The following is a 14476-nucleotide window of genomic DNA, read 5'->3' as shown; positions in this document are numbered from 1 at the left end:
GGAAATCATCATTCTCAGTAAACTATCGCAAGAACAAAAAACCAAACACCGCATATTCTCACTCATAGGTGGGAATTGAACAATGAGAACACATGGCTTTACATTTTAAAGGCTTTTAGAATTAGCAATGCACCAGCAGAAGGAAAATCTCAAGTTTTTTTCTAAGCACAACTACGTGATTAGAAAACCAGTTGCGTAGTTGAAAGATCATAGACACAAAGGACAACCCTGCACTTGACTCTCAGTTCTGCTAACTTTTAGCTGTTTTATTTTAAGCAAGTTACCTACCTTTTCTGGGTGTCAGTTTCCCCTTCTATAAATTAGAGATGACAACAAACCACATAGAGTTGTTTTGAAGATTCAAGGAGAAAACGTGTGTTAAATATTTAGTACATAGTATCAGTTTAATACGTGATTAGTATTGCAGTTATTCTCATTCTTATCATCCTCAGAATTCAATAAACATACCACTTCAAACCCATTAAGATGACTATTTAAAAAAAAAAAACCATAACAAGTGTTGGTGAGGATGTCGAGAAATTGGAATGATCAGGGAATGTAAAATGGTGCAGCCACTGTAGAAAACAGCATAGTGTCTCCTTCAAATAAATTCACATAGAATTACCATCTGATCCAGCAATTCCACTTCTAGGTATATACCCAGGAGAACTGAGGCTGGGTGTGGTGATTCACGCCTGTAATCCCAGCACTTTGGGAGGCTGAAGTGGGTGGATCATTTGAGGTCAGGAATTCAAGACCAGCCTGGCCAACATGGTGAAACCCTGTTTCTACTAAAAATACAAAAATTAGCCAGTCAGTGGTGGTGGTCATCTGTAATCCCAGCTACTCAGGAGGCTGAGGTGGGAGAATCGCTTGAGCCTGGGAGGAGGAGGTTGTGGTGAGCCAAGATTGCGCCACTGCACTCCAGCCTGGGTGACAGAGTGAGACTCCGCCTCAGAAAAAAATAAAAATAAAAATAAAGAAAGCAAGCACCCAGATATTTGTATACCAACATTCATAACAGCATTATTCACAATAGCCGAAAGGTAGAAACTACCCATGTCAACCAACAAACAAACAAACAAGTAAGTAGAGAAATGAAATGTGTACCCATATCATGGAATATTATGCAGCCTTTTAAAGGAAGGAAATTCTGGTATGTGCTGAACATGGATGAACCTTGATGACATTATGCTATGAAATAAACCAGGTGCAAAAGGACAAATAATATCACATGATTCCACTTACATGAGGTATATGTAGTCTTCAGATCCATAGAGACAGAAAATAGAGTGGTGATTATCTGAGGGGAGAGGAGAATGGGGAGTTACTGTTTAATGAGTACAGAGTTTCAGTTTGGGAAGATGAAAAGTCCTGTGGATGAACAGTGGTAATGGTTGCATAGCAGCAATATGAATGTACTTAATTCTACTTTACTGTACACTTAAAAATGATCAAAATGTTAAGTTTTATGTTAAGCATATTCTACCACAATAAAAACACTCAATGAACAAAGTTTAATCAGATCTGCCAGAATAATTAAACAGCTGTAGTAAAGCCAACTGCATAGTTAAACTCATAGGAGGGTTTTTGGAAGGTTAAAGTGAAGACTCCATGTTCCTTCAACTCTAATCTGATTCCTTTATCTCAGAATGATGTTGAGATCCTGCGAATCTTTATTCTCCATAGAAGAAAGCATGCATGCATGCACGCACGTGCGTGCGCGCACACACACACACGCACACGCACACACACAGAGTCTCTGGGGCCCATAGAGACACAACCTGGAAACAGGGCTTGCCAGGATTAGAGAGCCAGGCCAGCCCATGTATCATTCACCCAGAAGACAGCCCTCCATGGAGAAAAAGAACCTCATAGTCTCCTAACAAAGAGGATAATAAATTCCGATTAGCCAAGGAAGCTCTGAGTCTAAATACCAGCAAAGCTCAGCCCCTGCAAGTGGGGACGAATTATCTGAAAGGTCATCCTAGAGACACTGAACAAAGGGCCTCTAGCAGCTGGGTTTCTTAATTTGAGGAAACACTGAAGCCTTTAAAGAAGCCAGAGGCAGAACTGGAGAGATGGGAAAGTGGAGCGGCCTTCTGAGCACAGGGAGGATTTAATAGGAAGGGAAACACAAGCCCCGCAGGAAGCTCTGGGACCTGGCAGCCATGGCTCTCTCTGCCAGGCTGAGGGCCTCTGGAAAGAGCCGCCATCTCCTGTGCTGGGCCAGGGTGGCCTTTTTTGGCACTGTAATAAAATAGGATGGCTCTGATCTCAGTGATTAAAGCTTTAAAACCACAAGCCTCTGGGAGGGAGTAGACTCAGAGTAACAACCCGTACACCCCTGTTCACTCTTCTCCAGGCTGTGGGCTGCTGACAGAGCCCAGTCTGTCTCCAGAAAATTCCAGGGGCCTCTCAGGAGTCTAAGGCCAAGCCTCGACCAGTGGCCTCTTGCCTGGGTCCTGTTATCACAACCCCAGCGGTTGAAAGATGGAAAGCTCCGTGGGAGGGCCAGGTGGCAGGCACGAAGCAGCCTGCTGGCCTGGAGCCATCCCCAGCTTCCAATAACCCCTCTGTCTAGAAAACCAAGGGAAGGAGAATGAAAGGGTCATCTTACTTGGGTAAAAACCTGAGCAATTGGCCTCATCCTGGACAGAGGGCACCCCAAGGGTAGACCTGAGTCAAATTCCTGAGTCTCTCAGGGAGCAAGGGGCTAGCTAGCACTGGTATGTTTCGAGCCAGAGACCATGCTAACAAGAGAAAGAAAAGAATATATATGGTGAACCAAGTGCTTAGTGAGGTTTTCCTATTGACTTTAATCCTCACAACAACTTTGTGTGGTAGATAATGTTGTTCCCATTTTAGACAAAAGGGAATGGGGTACAGTCAAAATTTGAACCTGTATCTAGATGGCTCTAAAGTCATCTCCTCTATACCACACTACCCCTAAATTAAGCCTTTCACAAATACTAGTTTCCTATGCCTTGAAAATAGTCTCTAATTCATATATTTGAGACACAGAAAAGTTTAGTAGCTTGCCAAATATACTGTCAGTGAGTTACAGAACTGAGACTGGAATTCATTTCCAACTGATTCCAAAGCTGATGTTCATTCTTCCATGCCTCATATATCTTTAGTTAAAATAAAATAATCCTGTGGCTTTTTGCCAATCAGCAAACATTTTGCTCCTTCAGTTTTGAAGCCTTAGCCCTTTAAAGAGTAGCTCAGTAATTATGCTGCCCCAGTGCCCCAGAAGTCACAATTTACTGCAGAATGAGGTGATATGAAACAAAACAGACACATCTCCAGGCCAAAGAAAGGCTATCTGGACTGCACAGACTTGATGACTTTTATTGAGATCTGAGGTCCATTTATGTACAAAAAGCAGTGAAGGGAAGTGGCAGTATATATGTGCATTTGGCACATGTTTAGTTCCTGCTCTGGCAAATGATTCTAGTTTTTTGGTTTTGGTGAGAAAAGACCCAGTGGGTTTGAGCAATAAAAATGACCAATCATTTTATGGAGAGAAATTAGATGTCATTAGCCAAAGTAATAAAAGCAACTGTCTCTTCCAAGATTCATGTATTCCAGCAAATGCAGGTATCTCTCTTCTCTTCAGACTTAAATTCTGCAAGTGTGTTAATTTGCATAGGAAATATATACTTTTATAATCAGGTACCTCTCTTAGTTTCTTGGGGGAAATGTTCCCAATGGCAGGAATATTCAAATTGAATAAAATGGAAATTATCTAGGATATTGCATATCACCTTATAATTTCAGTCAAAATGGCAAAGCCCACTTTAAGGATTACTCATGACTAAAGGAAAGGGAATAGTTAAACCACAAAGGCTTGAAGGAGACCTCGTATATTGTTAAAGAACAATCCTAGGGCCACTCAGCTCCTATGAGCACCATCCTTGCAATAGAGACTTTCATATTAAAGGAAGAACAAAGGATGGGAATTCTTTAGCAATAGGAGAAAGGCTTCCATGCAATACTTGTGGTTCCAGCAATATGCACAGTAGATATTCTGAAAAAACTCCTTCCACATATAAATGCTAGATAAAATATAACAAACATCCTTTCAGATGCATGGCTGAGCTCACAAGAAAGGGAAATCCCCAGAGGTCAGAGGTCAGAAATGAAGAAGAAACTCAAAAGCAAGGTTGTAAGCATGTGTGCTTATGCTGTTGCTTCCCTGAGGTGACAGAGGGCAGGCACAGTCACTCATGGTAATCTAGGCGTTTGGATTTTAATGCCCATGTTGTGAAAGGAAATGAAGTCTTGTGCTTATGAAATGTGGGAAGAGTCAGAACTTACACACACATAAAACCAGGACCCATGAAGAATAACACATATGATAAAAGGATACACTAGAAATGAGCTGCCTATCCCCAAAGACAGATAAGAGGAAAGTTTATCTCTCTCAGCTAGGTTGTGATTAGGATAATATATTCTTGAAATCTGTAAACACCAATTTGAATAACATGTATGCCTGGGGCTCTAATTTATATTACATAATCCTGGAACCTCCAAGCTAGAATATTATACAAAATAGGTCCTAGGCTTTTAACATCCCTAGAGACTCTGGAATACCACTCTTATGGACAAATACTTTCAGTCAAAAATGAACATGATTCCTATGGATAAAGACCCACTCACAATAAACTCTCAATCCTAAACTAAAAACACATCAACAATTGATCTATTGTGAGTGGCTATCAGCAGAAAAAAAAATTATAGAGTTAAGCCCTAAAGAACTCCAATAATTAACCAATTTCATAGAGACTATACAAGTATATTTAAATAGTTTAAAGGCATAAAAAAGAGCTGCAAAAATGAGACACTGAGAAAAGAATAGATACTTTAAAAAGAATTAGAACTTATAGAAATGAAAAATATAGTTATTGAAATAAAAAATTCAATAGACAGTCTACAACTAAGCAAAGACCTTTTGTTTACAAAAGACCAACTGACTGATAAATTTGAGGTTATAAATTGAAGCTACCTGACACAGTGGAAAAAGCATGGGCCTTGTGGCCAGACAGACTAGACAGAATTTTGTAGAATGTGCATCACATCAAATTATAAACTAGTATCTGGTACTTATGAAATGCTTATTATGTACAAAGCAGTATTATAAACACTTTATATATTATTTAATATAATTCTTACAATAATTCTGTGATATAGGAATCAGTATCTTCATTTTACAGGTAAAGAAGCTGAGAATTAGGAAGGAAAGAGCTTGCCCCACATTCCACTGACAATTGAAATCGCTAGGATTCAAACCCAGGTCTGTCTCACCCTCTTAACCGCTGAGATTTGTTGCCTGTCCCATTAGAATGAAATCCTATTTGAATCAGCTGTGTAGGTTTACATTGCCTGAGAGTAGGAAAAAAGTATTTTCATCCTGAAGACCTAATAGAGCCTTTCAAGAATGTATTTTACAGCTCTTTTCTTGCTGATAGTAGCAGAATTTGATCTACAGCTCAAAGTGTAGGCCCAGTTGAATGTGGAAGACTTGACGGGTTAGACAGGCGTCTGATGTCAGAAGACGCAATGGGCCAGTTCTTTAAGTCTGGAAAGCTCAGGCTAATATTAGTGATCAGAGCCTGTCATGGAAGAATTTGAGAAGTCAGTAAAATGGTGAAGGATTGGGGTGACTTTGAAAGTCAAGGCTAGCAAAATGTTCAGAATTTAGTGGTTCAAATGGTTAGGGAGATTAGTATTATCAAGGTGCAATTCTGAATGAGATCTGGATCAGAAATTAGTCATCATTTTTCTGTTCTCTTATTCTCTCATATTTCCTCCTGAGGCTGGTTGCTTGAGTCCTTAGAGGAAGCCCAGAAAGTAAAGATGACCTTGCCTCTGACTAAGGCAGAAAATCATTAGGCTCTGCTTGATGTGTCCTATCTCAGGTTATATCTCCAGAAGAGGATAATGCTCTATTAACATCTTGTGCAGATAACCATATTACTACAGTTGTTATACAAAAACTAGAGCTCATTAGAAGCATTTCTAAGAATACGTATTTCATATTTCACAGCTAGTTTCTCAGAAAACAGTGTAAACAATCACTAAGCATTTTAAAAAATTAATGCAAAACCCCAGGAACCTTGCGTGGAATGATTTATGTTACATTTGTAACATAAATATAATGCAAATGAACAAAAATAAAAGCTTAAAAAATGTATATTGGGACTTTTTTTTTTACTTTTGGATAGGCTGTTGAATGGTCGGTGAGGATTGAAATATTTATAATGATAACAAGAATTTATTTTTAAAGCCTTTTTCTCAAGGAATTCTCACAGTCGTCTTGAGTCTACACCATTAGACTCAATTTACAGATGGGAAAACTTAGGCAAGGGCAGTTAATGAAAATTGCCTACGATAAAATAATTCATTAAGTGACAAACCATACTCTAAATTCAAGGTTTCCCAATTCTAAATCTCATGCACTTTTCAATACGTCTGGTTAGCAACTTGGTAGCTGACTTAAAACACATGCAAAAACTATGGGTTAAAGGAATCTAACAAGGTGAAATTTATCAAGGATAAACTTAAGGTACTGCCTGAATTTATGCCAAAATACCCTCAAATAACTGAGGTATAATGCCCCAGCAGCTCATTGAAAAAAGACTCAGGAAGTCTGGTTAGCAGGAAGAACAGCATAAATTATTATATGTGACAGGACCACAAAAACTGGAACTTTAGTGACTTTATGCTACATCAAGAAGACAGACAACTCCCGGAACATCTTGCTCCATTTTGGGGTTTATGCTTTAAGAGAAAGCTATATAAAGTGAAAGACGATCCCCAAAGAGAAAACAAGATGGTAATGTACCAGAATGTCACCATATAGAGAAATGATGAAAAAACTCAGCATGTTTAGCTTGGAGAATCAATGAGATGAATTCAAGATATTCCCACCCCCAGGCAAATATAGAAACCCTAGGACTTTTAAGAAGAGGATAATTTACCTGGGATAATATGGCTGTTACAGTACTGGACTGTGGAATGATACTTGTCTGGGTTTGAATCCTACTTTCACTATTTACCAGCTATACTTACCACCTTGGGCAAGTTATCTAATCCTTTGGGTAAGTTATTTAACCTGTCTCTCAGGGTTCTCATAAATAAAATTAGACTAATAAGAGTACCTTCCTCCTAGGATTATTTTGAGGATTAAATGAGTTCATACAATTCATAAATTTAACACAAGCTATTGCTATAGCAGAGCAGAAATCTCATTAAGTATTATTTGTTGATGCTATTATCCTTTCTCCAATTAAGTGGGCCATTCACTACCCAAGAGAAGAATCTGTCTCATAGGCATAATGGCAGCTAGGAGATGGGTCTCCACTTCCTCAGCATTTGAGACTCCCACACTCACCTCAGACGAGTCTTTCATTTCCATGAAGTGCTCTCAATGCCTGAAACATTTGTACCAAAATCTAAACCATCCCAAAGAACAGAAATGCCTTTTAAAACACAATCTCCTAGATTTACCATCTTCTACATACCGGCTGTGTGATCTAGAGCAAGTTAATTTGTCTCTCAGAGCCTCCGTTGCCTCATCTGCAAAATGCCTTGTTGTACGAAAGATGACTGAGAAAATGTGTGTGGCTGTTCCCAGTGTCATGCCTACTATAGGCAAAATGATCAGGAAATGCCTTTTTTCTTTCCGTAACTTAAGAAGAAGCTGTGACAACATGATAGTTTTGAAATACATCCATGTAGTCAAACAGGCTATATTAGTTTATTTTCATACTGCTATGGAGAAATACCCAAGACTGGGTAATTTATAAGTAAAAGAGTTTTAATGGACTCACAGTCCCACATGGCTGGGGAGGCCTCACAATTATGGCAGAAGGTGAAGGAGGAGCAAAGGCACATCTTATGTGGCCACAGGCAAGAGAGCGTGTGCAGGGGAACTGCCCTTTATAAACCATCAGTTCTCATAAGGCGTATTCACTATCACAAGAACAGCATGGGAAAAACCCGCCCCCATGATTCAATTACCTCCCACTGGGTCCCTCCCATGACACGTGGGGATTATGGGCACTAGCATTCAAGATGAGATTCAGGTGGAGACACAGCGAAACCATGTCACAGGCACTGAGCCCCATGATGCTATGAACACAGGGATGAATAATGTACGACCCCAACACTGAGTCTGCTCATGGTCTGGAGGAAGAGGAAGTAAATAAGCAAGTGCCTAAGAACATGGCAGTAGCTAGTGATCTCAGGCAGGTTGGAATCATGGATGGGAGTAAAGGGCAGCAACCACACTGCAGGAACTTGAGGAGCAAGCAAAAGTTGGAGTTAGGAGATAACAAATATAGCACACTCTTAAGAAACTAAAATGGAGAAAGAAGGAAGGAGAAGGAGAGGGATATCCAGAGTTATCAGAGGCGTGTGTGTGTGTGTGTGTGTGTGTGTGTGTGTGTGTGTATTTGTCTGGGGTCATATTTATAACCTGAAAAAAAGAACTAGTAAACAGGGAATAATTAAATATCAACATGACAAGGGCAGCCATTGTGCAAGTCCAGTTGTCAGAGTTGACTGATAGGTGTATAGATAGCTCACCTCACCTTTACATCGGGGTGGAAAGCCACAGTGGACATTAGGACAAAGGGACAGTTCCAGAAGTTCCTATTCTAGGGATACAGCCAGACCCTCAGCACCTCCATAGAGGATGGATGTTATCCAGAGCCCTGAAGTCACCCATGAAGACAGCAGGAACCTCCCGAACTCTTCTTTGCGGTAGAGGGCCTGAGTGAAACACTGACAAACCACAGTCAAATTTGTTTCTTGCTTTGTTTTTTTGGTGGTGGTGTTTTTCCTTGGGAACTGGCACATTTTGCACTGAGGGTTACACAAAGCAAAACAGCTCTAGTGTCAAATGGAAATCCAGCAGGCTCTTCCCAAGATGTACGCTTCCTTTGTACAGGCTGCCGACTTGGGAGAGGGGGCCCAGGACATAATGCCTGTGCCTCTTGGGAAGCACATCCAGACAATGGTCTGTGTGTGAAAAGGGGAACAGATTAACCAGGACCGGGGTATCTCCCAATTGCTTTTCTTAAAGAAAGACTCTATTGCCAGGAAGCAAAGCACACACAAAAACAATACCTAAGCTAACAGAGTACTGGCTTTAATATACTCAGAAATAACAGAACACGGGCAGGCTACAACTTTCCAAATCCCCTTGAAAATCCTTTGCCAGAGCAGAGATGGTTTGTCAAATCTATACTCTTTGTTTAATACGTTTGTTCTTTTGTTTGATCAAGGGGGGAAGCCGTCTAACTCATTATATTGGGGGAGCTGCATTCATTCCTTTGTGCTTCTTTTTCTTCTTCTAATCTTTATTAAAATCAAAAGAAGAGCTACTCTAATCCTTCAAATGATAATTTATTTCTCAACCTACAAAGTCAGAGTCTTCGCTATTATTTTAAAAACAAATCAATGCAACAATTTTAATTAAAAATGAAACAGAGTGAACCTAAAAAATAAATAGGCATTTGTTAGATCAACGAGCAAACTTGTTTACAATTAATGGGCAACAGGGCTCCTGGTGATAAAGAAAGGGTTTTAAAGCACCAGAATGTTTCACTGCAGTTGGTAAATTCTCTGGACTTTCATTTGAGTCTTTAGAGAGAAAAATACATCTAGATGTCTCCTAATGAAATGTCCTGACCCTGGGAAATTTTATGCTTCAAAATGTGCTCTACCCACCCCCCCAACTGCCCCCCACTCCCATCTCTGCCAGCCGCTTCCTTGGCTAGAAGACTCAGTGGGTTCTATTTTAGCTGGGGTTATTCATCTCAGATAGCAGAGTAGGTTTGGCATTCTCACAAGGAAAAAAAAAGGCTCTGTATTAAGGAGACATGCTTTGGCCTGCTCGTTGGTGGGTGGGGCTGGTGGAGTGGACTGATGATCTTTAGGAAGGCTCAGGTTTCTCAAGCAGGAGAGAAAACCACACGTAGTAGGAAGTGGACTTTCTCCCAAATACCACTGAGAAAAAAAAAGTGATTTCCTCAAAGGAAAGCTAATGGAAAATGAACTTAAATATGTAAATTTATTCAGTGTGTATTTTTTATTGAGAAGCTACTGAGTTCCAGCAATGGCATTTAGGATTGAATTTCAAGAGATGATCTTTCAATTGGTTTATGGTGGTCCAGCAGTCTCCCAGCTCTGTCTCTGTGGCAAGCCTGAAAAGAGGAGTCACAGAATCTAAGTTCATGGTTCAGTGGAGGAGGCAAAGCATGTGATGAAGGCTGTGGCAGACATGGATGCCAAGTGCTGTGGGAGGGGACATGGAGGGAGAGAGAACCTCCTTTGGAGTCACCTGTACCTCTGGACCAGGTCAGGGAAAGTTGTAGGGAAGAGGTGCATTTCAGATGGGCTCTGAAGAATAAGTAAGACTTAAGCAAGCGGATGAGGATGAAGAAGAGCATTCGTGGCAGACCAATACAAGCAGGCTCAAGTACTGGAAGAATGTAAGAATGTAGAGGAGTGCAGGGATGAGGGGCAGATGGTTATAATGGTTTTTTATTCCCCCTCATAAACTCCTATTCCTCCTTCCAATGTTAGCTTAAGCTTTATCTCTGAGAGGACTTCCCTAAGCTCCCTATCTTGGTTCTGGGGACTCCCTGCACAGTACTGTGTGTCACTTGTTGATTCCCCCACTAAACTGTGCCCCTTAACCTGCTCAGTCTCTCTCCCCTTCATTCCCAGCACCACAGTGCCTTGAGAAGTGGACTGAGCAGGAGGCCAGGGTCAGATGCTCAGATTTTCAGGGTGGAATGAGATATAACACCTCTGTTAATGCTGCAGCAAAAAAATGCAACTGAAGTGTGTTTGTGTCTAAACTCCTTATGCGGCCCTGGACACTATGATTGGCTGCCCAGGTACCCCTTCAGGAATGAAGAATTTGTCACTGCATGGAAGGATTTCTGTGGGCAGATAGCCCTCAATTGTTAGCCCCTGAAGGGTCTCAGCTGAAGAGACGACCTGACCCAAGTTCACACACTCTTCCAGAGCCATCTGCATCCAGTGACTGATTGATTGTCAGGGTGTTTATATGCTCAAGCTTCTCAACCTAATATTAGACAGCTCTCAAAAGCCATCATCCCATCTTCACAACTTCCTGTGGATTCGTTGTGAACTCCTATGCATCAAGACTAAACCACAGCTTGACTTCTCTCTCTGCCCAATTGATCCTGCTTTCTTCTCTTTCCTTCCAAGCTCTTAATCCTAAGAGTCCTCCCCAAAAGATTTCCTCCATGCTACTCTCTATATTAGGATCTGCTTCTGAGACAATCCAACCTATTATAGCCTCTTGAGGGTCCAGCCTCAGGGAACCCAGGGTTGACCTGTCACAGTCACACTTAGCATACCTGGTAGGTTTGTTTTTTGTAAAAGCAGATAATTTGAGAGAAATTGTAAACAATTAATAAGTCTTGTGAACACGACTATGTTAACAAATCATCAGAAAAAACAATTAGCAAATTAAGAAAAATAGCATCCAGGTCTGGCAATTTTGTGAGTGTTCTATTCTGGAGAAAATAAAAATGAGTACAGGTCTTCTAAAAAGCAATACGATAACATATATCAAGAATTATAAATCATTCCAAACATGGAATTTATCCTGAAGAGATCGTTAAAAAGAATAAAATGAATCTGTACAGGATGATGTTCTTTGTAGCATTAACTCGAATGAGAAAAAAAGTGAAACACCCTAGCTATCCAACATTAGGGACAATAATACTGTGGAACGATCTGCAGTGATAACCATGAAGACTAAATGAAAAGCACAAAGCACTTATGATATAATTATAGGGGAAAGAAGCAAACATTTTAAAAGTTCATTATGACTACCTAAAATCTAAGTGGATTCAGATAAAGTAAATAAAAGGAGATGACACAAAATGATTTTGAATGATTTGTTTTCTTTTTCCAAATTTTAGTGTCATCACATTCTTCCCTTTAAAAAATTTAACTAACAGATTATTTGCATGATTTGACATCTAGTCTTCTTGCATGAGCAAAAGGGAGAGTAAATATGAAAGAAGAGAAAACCAGACCTCAATAATATGGGCCTAGAATGTGATATGACCTTTCCCTGCCCCCAACTTTCTGAAAGAGATCAAGGTCTTGAAGTGAATGGATATAATTTGACAGCTGCTCTTTGAGCCCTACTTCAAGAAAAGAATAAATTCATAATTCTCAAGGGGTATCCATGTTTTTTTAAATTTAATTTTTATTTTATTTATTTATTTATTTATTTTTTGAGACAGAGTCTCGCTCTGTCGCCAGGCTAGAGTGCAGTGGCGTGATCTCAGCTCACTGCAACCTCTGCCTCCCGGGTTCAAGTGATTCTCCTGCCTCAACCTCCTGAGTAGCTGGGACTATAGGCATGTGCCACCATGCCCAGCTAATTTTTGTATTTTTAATAGAGACGGGGTTTCACCATGTTGGCCAGGCTGGTCTCCATCTCTTGACCTCGTGATCTGCCCGCCTCAGCCTCCAAAAGTGCTGGGATTACAGGAGTGAGCCACTGTGCCCGGCCTCCATGGTTTAATTAAAAGAAGTTCTTGTTCTCAGTCTATTGGGGCCAAAGAAAATTACTCTTCCGTATACCATCTCCTTTTAGTCACCATGCACATTTAGTCAATCCCCTTTATAGCAGAAGAGACATCTCCAGCCTTCTTAAGAGAACTCCTTCAGGAATCCCTTCATTCCATGATTCTTGGACTCCTGATTCTACTTTGCATCATGGTACCTGAACTGTATGACCTGGTTTCCTGGACTCTCCTTTAGCTATCATAACCCAAGTAACAACATGTGTTATCATCACAGCTTCCAGTTATTTTGTATTTCTGTGTGCTGAGCACTGTGCTTAGCTTCTTATCTATATTTTGTCATGTAGTGCTTATAACAACTCTATGACTATTATTATTCCCACTTGGAAGATGAAGACACTGAGGTTTCAGGAAATTAAAAACTCAGTGCAAGATCGTAAGTCCAGAAGGGTTCAAGAACAAGATTCAAACCAGGTTTGCAACCAATAAAAACTATGTCTCAACAATCATGCCTGGAGATCATACTGATTCACACAAAAGTCAACATTCTGCTCTTTCCACTGAGGAGCATTTCGGGAAATTCCCTTCTGTCATTGCCTTAAAAACTCCATTATTCTTGGGAGACACAACTGTTGCTTTGCAAAGCAATTATATTAAATATGCATCAGACTGCTTAGCTTGTCCTGAAAATGAATTAGTCACCTTTCTCTTTTTTTCCTCACTCTGCATCTTTTTACACAAGGAACTTGGTGACCCTGCCCTGGTGTGTGCACGATAGAGGGCAGGGAAGAGAACAAGCAGAAAAGGGAAAGAAATATGTGGGGATGAATCTAGCTCATGTCCAGAGACTCAAATGGGAATGCCCTGTGGAAATGAACTGTGAAGGCCTGGCCAACAGGGCTGTCTGTCTAGTACCTTCTGCCTACTGTGTAGCTTCACAAAATAATTATCATAGGTTAATCTGGTCGGCAAACTTGCCGGGCACTGACAAGCCGGGCAGCCTCAGGTGTGCTCTCAGTGGGCAACCGCGGAGGCTCTCTGGCTGCTCAGATGAGCAAGTTACCTGGGAACAACTGATCTGCTGAGAAATCTGATGGCTGCCCCATGAGGGGAACCAGGTCACTAGGGTCGCTGGGTGAAGGCTGCTCACCCTTCGAACAGTCTAACCCTCTGTGATCAGGCTGTTTTAATCCCCACGTCTCAAGACTCTCACAAATCTGGAACTGGTTCGTAGTCTAAGGCCCTGGCAGGGATAATATGTTTAATTGGCTTGAAAGCAGAAAACGCAAAGTACAGGACATGCAGCAAAGTTAGTTTTGTAATTACAAGAAGTCCGGTGCCCTTCAGAAGGGTTACATGTGGGTATTTCTCCAAAATGGATTGTTTTTTGTTTTGTTTTGGGGAGTTTGTCTTTTTGTTTTTGTTTCATGATGTTTTTATCTACTGCATAGAATTTGGAGGAAAAAGCCTAGGATTTGAAATGTGGACAGGAATTTAAATCCTTGGTGGGCACATAGCAGCTGTGTGACCATGAGCATGATACCTAACCTCTGTGAGGTACAATGGGAATAATTATATCCACCTCTTAGTGAGGTCATGAAAATAAATTGAGATAAAACATATGAAAGCACCCAGCACTGGCATACTCAGTCCATATTAGTTTCTCATTCTCTTCGTTATTTTCATTATCATCTTTATCACATCCTCACCTTTTTTCATCATTGTCAGTAGCTGCAGCATCAACCCAGTGCCCTGACTTTCAAGACGACTATGAAAACACCCCAACTGCTGCTAAATTACCAGCAACAAGGATCTGGTGAGTAAGTTATTTTGGGGAAGTCAGGTCTTGTCAGCGTGCGTCGAGTTTCTTGCAGTCCTGTGTGTCA

The sequence above is a fragment of the Pan paniscus genome, chromosome 11 (assembly GCF_029289425.2).
Source record: "Pan paniscus chromosome 11, NHGRI_mPanPan1-v2.0_pri, whole genome shotgun sequence".
Classification (NCBI taxonomy): Eukaryota; Metazoa; Chordata; class Mammalia; order Primates; family Hominidae; genus Pan; species Pan paniscus.
Note: the sequence above shows the minus strand (reverse complement) of the source record.